We start from the raw sequence: 10,000 nt of genomic DNA on the forward strand, positions 1-10,000 counted from the left end.
GTTCTTTCAAATTGTTTCTCATTATTAAGAAAAGGTAACGAAGATAAAATACGAGCTTGTTTTATAGCAATAGTAATTAATCGTTGTTGTTTCAAGGTCAATCTATTCACTCGTCTAGATAATATTTTTCCTTGTTCACTAATAAATCGACTAATTAAACTCATATTTCTATAATCAATTCGATCCCCCGATCCAATTGGGGGCAAACGCCTACGAAAAGATCGCTTGGATTTACGAAAGGGTCGCTTGGATTTATCCATGATTTATTCCTTATCTCTAAAATCTTATTTCTTCATTCATTTCGGTTTCGGATCCGACCGAAATAGTAATAGTACTTGATTTGTTTATATTTTATATATCTATCTATATGTAATTTTGTCCTGTTCCTTGGAAGGGTGGAACAGACATTCTATTCTGTTCGATCTATTTCTTTATCTCCCCATGAATCGTATGCTTGTAACAATAAGGACAGAATTTTCTCAAGTCCAATCGACTAGGCGTATTGTGTCGATTCTTTTGAGTAATATATCTGGAAATGCCCCGCGATTCCTTATTTAAATCATTTCGGACACAACTGGTACATTCCAAAATAACTCTTATTCTGACATCTTTACCCTTGGCCATGAACCTCCTTTGGATTTTGGATTCCCTCCACTCTTCTATTTTCGATCTGAATCGAAGAATACGAAAAGAAGGAAAAATAAATAGAAGTTGCTAACTGATAACTCGAAATCCAATTATGAAAGATTTCGCTGCAATCAATAGAGTAATAATAAGTAATACAATTATTTCTAACTATCCATTATTTCTAATCCCAGTCAGTATTTCATTTACTATCTTGTATGCTCTTGAACAGCCTGTCCTAGACCCACATTTCTATTTCTGTTCTCCCTCTATTAATTCTATGCTGAGCCCGAGTTTCGCTGAGGTTTAATCCACTTTTCTTTCTCTTTCCTTCCTAAACAACTTAAAAAAAAAATTCAAAAGGGTGGATTAGTCACAGAGAATTTGTTGTATCTCTAATCTTCTTCACCCCTTCCCATGTCAATAACTAGAATGAAAAAAAGGGGAATGTCAACGCATCTGGGAATAAACGATTGATCTCTATCAATAGACCTGCTAAAGACCCGAACCATAGCGTAGTTAGCACAGGTGCCACGGAGAGATATGTTTTTATATCTCGCATTGAAAATCCTCCTTCTTTATTGGAATACATATATGATCAGATGTATCTGTAGCTAAAGATCACTTGTATTTGTACACGAAATCCCTAATCCCGAACTAAAATGAAAATGAATATGTACAATAATCCGGTGGATTAGATCTACTTGTCCCTAAAACAGAAAAAGATGACCCTTTCTTACTGAGCATTACCGATAAATATTCATTTTTTTATACGTTAGGTTTCATATGTATATAATTCTTTGATTATATGAAATCAAAAAGAAGAAATGGCAAGAGAAATTGTCTCTAGATATTAGGAAATAACGATGTGGAAAACAAGACAAGGATTCCCTACAATGAAACTGTACAACAATTGAAAGGGATGTAGCGCAGCTTGGTAGCGCGTTTGTTTTGGGTACAAAATGTCACGGGTTCAAATCCTGTCATCCCTACCTATTACTTCTCCTATGGGCAGTAACGAGGGATCAGTTGAGATCGATTCAAATTGGACTGGACTGGACATAATTTTGCATTTTATGATACTACATGCATGCAAGGTGTATTGGGGGTACAAAAAGAATCCCTTTCTTTACAGTTGTATCTCCTGTCATAAGAAAGCGCTCTTAGTTCAGTTCGGTAGAACGTGGGTCTCCAAAACCCGATGTCGTAGGTTCAAATCCTACAGAGCGTGATTCTGTTTTTGTAATGTTGAATCACAATAAAATAACTTTACTAACTTGAACTGCAACCTGAATTTGACCTCCTGCAGCTTAAGAAGGAGGTCAATCAAAAAAGAGATGTTACTCAATCAAAGGTCCAACTGATCTCCGCGTCTGTATTGTAAATATGCAGTTACGAATAATCCGGCCAAAGTAATAGGAATTAGACCTAAGACGATTCCAAATAGAAAAACTTCAATCATTTCAATTTGTTGGAAAGGGTAAAAATAGAGGTAATATCTATCCCTAAATATTACTCCGAATCACCCATGAATCTCAATGATCAAGAATTGGTAATTAACGCGGGAAGGAACTATCGAATACCTGAAATCTCACAGAACTATTTATTTTGATGAATTATTCATTCAATTAATTTCAAATAAGTCGTATCTTGCTCAGACCAATCAATAGAGCTGGGGTTATAGTTGAAGCAGCTAGTAGAAAACCGAAATAACTAGTTATAGTGGGCATGAAGGAGCTAAATGAGATACGTTCTTTTTTTTTTACATATGTTTATAAAGCACTTACCTAAGTTTCAATTTTTGCGAGATGTGATGATCAGAAAAAATACCAATTGACAGAATCAGTTCCAATTGAAAGTTCTTGATTCATCAGTCATTATAGACGGCACTGACAAAGATAGAGTAGCAGAGGTAGAAAAAAAAAAAAAGATTGATTTATCATCTGTGACATCTACCAATGTCGGGATTTCAAATCAACAGATTCATTGAGCAACTCGTGAGTAAAGTAATAGTCAGAAGAACTGTGTCGTGTAACTTCATTCAAAAATGAAATTATCTTTGAATAACTATAGAATAAAAGAATTGGATTTCAAAAGAATTTCCATTTTGACCATTTATTTCTTTTCTTTTTCAATTTATCAATTCCTATTATCCTTTTAGGTTCCACAGTCTGTCTTTCCATATCATGGAGTTCCATCCTTGTAGCTAGGTCAAGAAGGAACCTTTGGATCTAATCCAGTAATGGTTGCATCACGAATATTGATTGTTCAAACTATTTATTGTTTCTTCTCTTTCTTTCATCGAATACTATCTACTACTGTAGAACCAACCAATTACTTGAAATGAAAGGATTAGAAAAAAAGAAAAATATCTTTTCTACAACCATGAGAGGGGATTTCTATATTTTGCATCTAATTGAATTGTGTGGAATATGATAATCTCGTTCATTAATTATTAGAACTAGAACCCGTTGACTCAAACTTTACTAAGAACTTCAGTTTCTAGTCCAAAGCCAATACTTGAAACCCTATACTACAGAAATTTGATCAATTTTTGATTGAATGACACGCGGTTCCGCATAGACAAGTAACAAGAAAGGAAAAGGGGAATTATGTACCATTTCTTTTCGATACTGATTGAAACTGCGTTGCTGTGTCAGAGGAAGGATAGCTATACTGATTCGGTATACTCTAAATACACCTTCGGTACAATATTGACGATCTCACAAAGATGAAATATCAGTAGTTTTCCATTTACTGATCCCATCTTTCAAGGAATCGATCCCCCTTTGACTGTACAAGAATATGTGGAGCTCAGCATGTCTGGAAGCACGGGAGAACGTTCTTTTGCTGATATTATCACCAGTATTCGATACTGGGTTATTCATAGTATTACTATACCTTCCCTATTCATTGCGGGTTGGTTATTCGTCAGCACGGGTTTAGCTTATGATGTGTTTGGAAGCCCTCGGCCAAACGAGTATTTCACAGAGAGCCGACAGGGGATTCCATTAATAACTGGCCGTTTTGACCCTTTGGAACAACTCGATGAATTTAGTAGATCCTTTTAGGAGGCCTCAATGACCATAGATCGAACCTATCCAATTTTTACAGTGCGCTGGTTGGCCGTTCACGGACTGGCTGTACCTACCGTTTCTTTTTTGGGGTCAATATCAGCAATGCAGTTCATCCAACGATAAACCTAATCTGAATTATAGAGCTACGACACAATCAAACCCGAACGAACAAAATGTTGAATTGAATCGTACCAGCCTCTACTGGGGGTTATTACTCATTTTTGTACTTGCTGTTTTATTTTCCAATTATTTCTTCAATTGAGAGAAAGAAAGAGAATAGTAGGAATTCTCTTATCCCATTCGGAAGGATATCATCCTCATAATTATCCATGACTGTTTATGTCTCTAGCATGACCACTTGATGAAATGTGGAGGGAAGCGGGGTAAATGGCCGATACTACTGGAAGGATTCCTCTTTGGCTGATAGGTACTGTAACTGGTATTCCTGTGATTGGTTCAATAGGTATTTTCTTTTACGGTTCATACTCCGGATTGGGCTCATCCCTATAGTGATCGGATGAGAACCGGATTGTGGACATGAAAAAGTAAGAACTCAACAGGACCTTACCCCTCGAATCAGACAAAACAAAGAGGGGTAAGGTCCTGTTGAGTTCTTACTCTTCCAGCGAGACTTTGATCCATTTCATAACATAAAGGTTGGAAATTCATTCAGTCAACATAAGAAGAATATTTGATTCGTAGAAATGACAAAACGGATCCTTTGCTTCGATCCGATGTTTAAAACCACCCCATTCCTTTGTTTCTAATGATGTTTTTGAAGAATTTAATCCCTTGATTGTCATAGTATCTGTTCCTCTATAGTATGGACGGACTCTTCCGAAGCAAGAAGAAAGAAGGAATCAATCGATTTTATGGATGACACAATATGGATTTCTACAGATGAGACATTCTTCAAATCAATTCCAATTAGTATGGAAATGAACCTTACTCCATAAATAAAATTTCAAGCAAAAGACACTTAATTTAATGCCCGAGTGTGGTGAAAAAAAAAAAGTGAAAATCTTGGATTTTTGCACATATCCAAATCCTTATTGATTATCTCATCACAGCGAAAATTTGCTTTTTTTTTTTTTATAAGTTCATTGAAGAAGTTCTATTTGCTCAATGAGTGATTCCCCCCGCCCCCCCCTTTTTTTTTGTTTGTCCACTACTGCTTATGAATCTAAAGAAAGAGGTTATAATAGTCCTGGAAAAGAAAATCGTAATCTTTAACGAACAGGATCAAGAATCATTATTATTTCCACACAGGAAAAGGGTGAAAAATTCCTTTTCTTGTGTGGAAGATTAGTAAGACGAGCAATCCCTCCTAGAATCATTTGTTACTTTCATTTATTCCTTGCCATTTATTTTCTTCCTTGCCTATTATCTAATAGAATTCGATTCTATTAGGTACAATAGAATCAAAAACTATTGATGCATTACATGGCATTTATAATCTGGGATTAAGAGGCCTGGCATAGTCACACCACTCCAATTTTTTTTTTGAAAAAAAAAAAAATGTCAAGTAGCCTTCTTCAGAATATACATATTATTACTAGGAACGGGGCACAAACAATTCCTGACATCTCGCCGAAAAACAGTATAAAGAAAAAAGCTTTTCATTATTTTTTTGATCATACATAATTGCATCGATCAACAATAGTTCGTCTCTTTTTACCAATTTGATGGATCCATGTATCTAGAAATTCATTTCGGACAATTGAACCTTCTCAAACTGTTTCTTTTTAAGAACCAAAAAGATTTGTGCCAGAATAACAGATACCAAAAAGAACAACAACCCTTGGACACGTAATGGATCTTGAAGTACTATTTCTGCATCTCCCTGACCAAATCCACCCACATTAGGATTACTCGTTAATGGTTGATCAAGCTTGATAGATTCACCCTCTGAAACAAGAAGTTCCGGTCCTGGAGGTATAATATCAATTACTTGGTGTCCATCCGATGCATCAGCTATGGTTATTTCATACCCCCCTTTTTCTTTACGTACTATTCTGCTTACTATACCCGCTCCTGTAGCATTATAGACTGTATTGTTACTCTTACCCCCATCGGGATAAATCTGGCCCCTTCCCCTGTTCCCACCTACGTATATAGGATATTTTAAGAAGTTAACGTCTTTCTTAGTAGCAGGGTCCGGAGAAAGAATGGGAAAGACGATTTCACTATATTTCTGACCAGGAACAGGACCTATCACAAGAATATTTTTTTTAGTGGGGCGATAACTCTGAAAAGACAGAGTGCCTATCTTTTCTTTCATCTCGGGAGAAATACGATCGGGGGGAGCTAATTCGAATCCATCGGGTAAAATAAGAACAGCCCCCACATTCAAAGACCCCTTTTTACCATTAGCAAGAACTTGTTTCAGTTGCATATCATAAGGGATTCTAACAACTGCTTCAAATACAGTATCAGGAAGCACAGCTTGTGGAACCTCAATATCCACGGGTTTATTAGCTAAATGGCAATTGGCACATACAATACGCCCAGTTGCTTCTCGTGGATTTTCATAACCCTGCTGCGCAAAAATAGGATATGCATTTGAAATAGATGTCCTAGTTATTACATATATCATGATCGATACGGAAATGAATCGAGTCATTTGTTCCTTTACCCAAGAAAAGGTATTTCTATTTTGCATGGTCCAATCATTGATCCCGGAAATTTCTACAATAAATTAGGTAGGTAGCTAATATAGTTAGTATAGTATAGTTCCCTATCCACGATTCTGATATTGTACTGGAATAATTGTACTGGAATATAGGAGGAATCGAATTCCCTGGACGGGTAAAAGTATAAAGAGTGGGATTATTTGATTGATATCAGCGGATCAAATGAGTTCTTCATTCATTCATTGAATGATAAATGACTACAAGTGAAGGAGATACACGATTTAAATAATGGAAGATCCAATATTTCAAAATTGTATCTAGAATGACTGGAAAGGTAGAAACAAGACCAGATATAATTTGATCGTTATGGGAAAATCCAAAATCTTTGTAGATCGAGCCAATCATTAGTTCCCAACCATAAGGCGAGTGGAATCCGATACATAAATCAGTTAATAAAAGAATAGAAAAAGCTTTTATTGTGTCACTTAAGTTATAGAGGAATTCCTGAACCCAAGAATTCAAAATGAGAAGTTCTTCATTACCCAGAATAGAATAACCGCTTAGAATAGCGAAACAGATTATATTTGCCGAGAAATCCAAAATGATATGGATATGATCTTCATTGTGCATTTTGATCAATTGTATCGTTTCTTTGTGGATTCCTATACGAAACTTTTGTATCTGTGTCTCCTGGTAGTCCTTTATCATTTCGTCCAACAGGAATAGTTCTTCTAATTCTATGAATCTTTCTAGAACGTTATTTTCTTGAATATCATTCAAAAAAGTTTCGGATTGCCTGGTATTCCACCAATGAGTAACCCAAGGTTCCAGACTTTTATTAAATGAGAGAGAGATCCACCAGGGCAAAAAGACTATAGATGCAAGATATGGGAGGGGAGTCAATGCTTTTTTCTTTTTTGGCACTTTTTTTTTTTCATTGTTTAGTCCTTGGATCTGGAAAGAATATAGAAATAGAATCAAATAAAAATGAAATGAAAAAATAAGGGCCCATTTCAAATGAAAGAAATAATCAAATATTGTTTCCAGATATCCCATGGTCAAATTCGAACCAATTGCATCTTCATTTGTTCCTTTCGATGAATGCAACCACTTGAAGTAATGAATATTATTCGGATTTTGAGACAAAAAAACTCCCCCTCGATCAATCAATTATTTCGAAATGTTTGGCTGGCTACCCACAGCCCAGGAATAATTGAAGGGATATTTTTGAAGAATATTGATGATGAAATCCGAAAGGAGTGGCAAAAGGAGAGAGAAATTGGATGGTTATGAAAGATCCAATCGTTTGGCCATCAAGGAGCAAAAGAGAGGATAAGATAAAAAGAAAGATCGATTGACAAATGACAAAAGGGAGATAATTTATGAGAGATGATCCATCTGTATCTAACGTATCAATTCAAAATATTGGGCCTAAAAAGATGAATTCTGTACTGTATTCCGAAATGTTCTGATATGTGTGATGAATACATACTTATTGGACTTCTTACTAATATGAAAGAATTGAGTTGAGTTCCATATGCATAAAAATAGTTTTGGTGGACAAAACTTGCTTCTTATTATGGTTGTTCCATATATGCCTGCTTGCTTGCTTTATTCTATAGGCCACAGTACAGCGGCATTACCAACAGAACGGGTGAAATAGAATCTAACATGATTTGCTCGAATGAACGTTCCGAAGAAACTTCGCTTATATTAAAAGTAAAAGGGGATTCCTGAGCTCCTTCCCTCATACTGAGAAAGAAAACATTCATTCTTCATCACAGTTTATTTCAAAATACTTCAATTGGTACACGCAAGAAATAGGCCGATTCGGCAGCTTTTTGTTCAATTTCTCGTGGAGTCAAATTCTCATCAGTTCGAGTCAAGGGGATAGCTCCCTGGCCTCTAATTTCCATATAAAGGACACGACGGGAATAAAGGCCCTCTTTAACTTCCATTCTGATCGACTGGATATCTCTCATAAGAAATCGAAGGAAGATTCGACGATTTATTCCAGGAAATCCCCAACGAAAAATACACACGACCCCTTCTTTTCTATCGAATCGATCATAACCACTACCCACATTCCACGAAATTGTGCACCACAAATAGGAACTAATGAACAGACCCGCGATCCCATAAAAAGACATCACGATCCCTTGTGGAAAAAAAATTATTTGCTGAGACGGGAATAAGGATATCAAATTCCTACCAAGATAACTGGAAGTTCCAACCAATAAGAATCCTAGCGAACCTAAAAAAAGGATAAAGGCCCAGCAGAAATTACTTGTTTTTCGAGACCCCGTTATAAGTTCTATCCATATACGTTCTGATCGCCAGTTCATACTAGATCCAGTTGCATTCTATTGGAATTGAGAGAATAAGCCAAATGAATTTGACTTTACCTTTTTGGCTCCCGAAGTAACTCTCATCAACTAGCACTATTATGATGTGAACCCTTAGCAGTAATTCATCGAATTGGTTAGATATAAAATAATAACATCCCCTTCATATGATCCCATTATGTATATCTACATAACATATAGATACATTTACTTTCTATTTCAGATATAGATATCCGCCGATCTATTTTAAAACAGCTATACCCGCATATACATGCATTTATCCATAGATCATGTATCTGCATGCATAACATAACAGCCTTTTCCTTTTTATTTGTTATTTGTATTATTTTTGTGTTCGAGGGGAGCCACATATCGTACCATATTCCACTAAATAGGTATCTGTATTATGATCCAAGTCCAAGTGTTGAAATAAATTGATGAGATTTAGTCCCATCGGATCTAAACAATCTTGTTTTTTTGAACATGAAGAGATAAAGACGCCATTGCAATTGCCGGAAATACTAGGCCCACTAAAGGCACAAAAATAGAGGGTAAGTTGAGATCTGTCATAGAATAGGTGCCTCGATTTAATATTTGTACCTGTTATAAAAGATATCTCCTGTTATAAAAGATATCTTATGATAAGTCTATCTATTATAAGTATTATAAGTATATAATAAGTTCAAGGAATGTAGAACTAAATAAATGTACCTATTCATCTTTCTACACGAAATATACGTATGATAATCCGCTTTATTATTCTTGTTCTCCCGTCCTTATCTTTTTATTTTAATAAGGAGAATAAGGGGTTTATTATGAGTTCCCCAAAAATTCGTTAGAATCTGATCCAACAGGAATTCATAGTCAAGTCAAAAATGGAGGTTCTCGGGAGATATAGAAATATACAACACTTCGATTCGATTTATTTTATTCTATTATAGGTTTTCATTACTTGAATTTTGATTCAAAGGAAAGAAACCATGTAGCTGAAATAATTCACTCAGAACACCCTTTAAAGGATTACGTGGTACGATTGAATCGAATAAGCCCTTATGGAATGAATACTCAGCCGCTTGTGAACCGTCGGGTACTGTCTTATTCAATGTTTGTTCAATTACTCTTTTACCCGCAAATGCAATGTAGGCATTGGGCTCGGCAATAATGATATCTCCCAACATACCAAAACTGGCTGTCACTCCACCGGTTGTAGGAGATGTAAGGATTGATACATAGAATAACTTTTTATTTGATTGATAATTATATGAAGCGGAAGATATTTTCGCCATTTGCATCAAGCTCAAACTTCCTTCTTGCATGCGTG

At 35.7% G+C, this 10,000-nt stretch overlaps 2 non-coding genes across 2 annotated transcripts; both read left to right on the plus strand.

The window, feature by feature from the left end:
- Window positions 1–1,542: 1,542 nt before the first annotated feature.
- Window positions 1,543–1,616, plus strand: TRNAP-UGG (transfer RNA proline (anticodon UGG)). The gene has a single exon. It is a non-coding gene; the product is annotated as a tRNA-Pro (tRNA).
- Window positions 1,617–1,781: 165 nt separating this feature from the next.
- TRNAW-CCA (transfer RNA tryptophan (anticodon CCA)) lies at window positions 1,782–1,855 on the plus strand. The gene has a single exon. It is a non-coding gene; the product is annotated as a tRNA-Trp (tRNA).
- Window positions 1,856–10,000: the final 8,145 nt, after the last annotated feature.

The sequence above is a fragment of the Tasmannia lanceolata genome, unplaced genomic scaffold (genome assembly GCF_043159265.1).
Source record: "Tasmannia lanceolata isolate RefF3 unplaced genomic scaffold, GAP_Taslan_0.1 ptg000300l, whole genome shotgun sequence".
Lineage (NCBI taxonomy): Eukaryota > Viridiplantae > Streptophyta > Magnoliopsida > Canellales > Winteraceae > Tasmannia > Tasmannia lanceolata.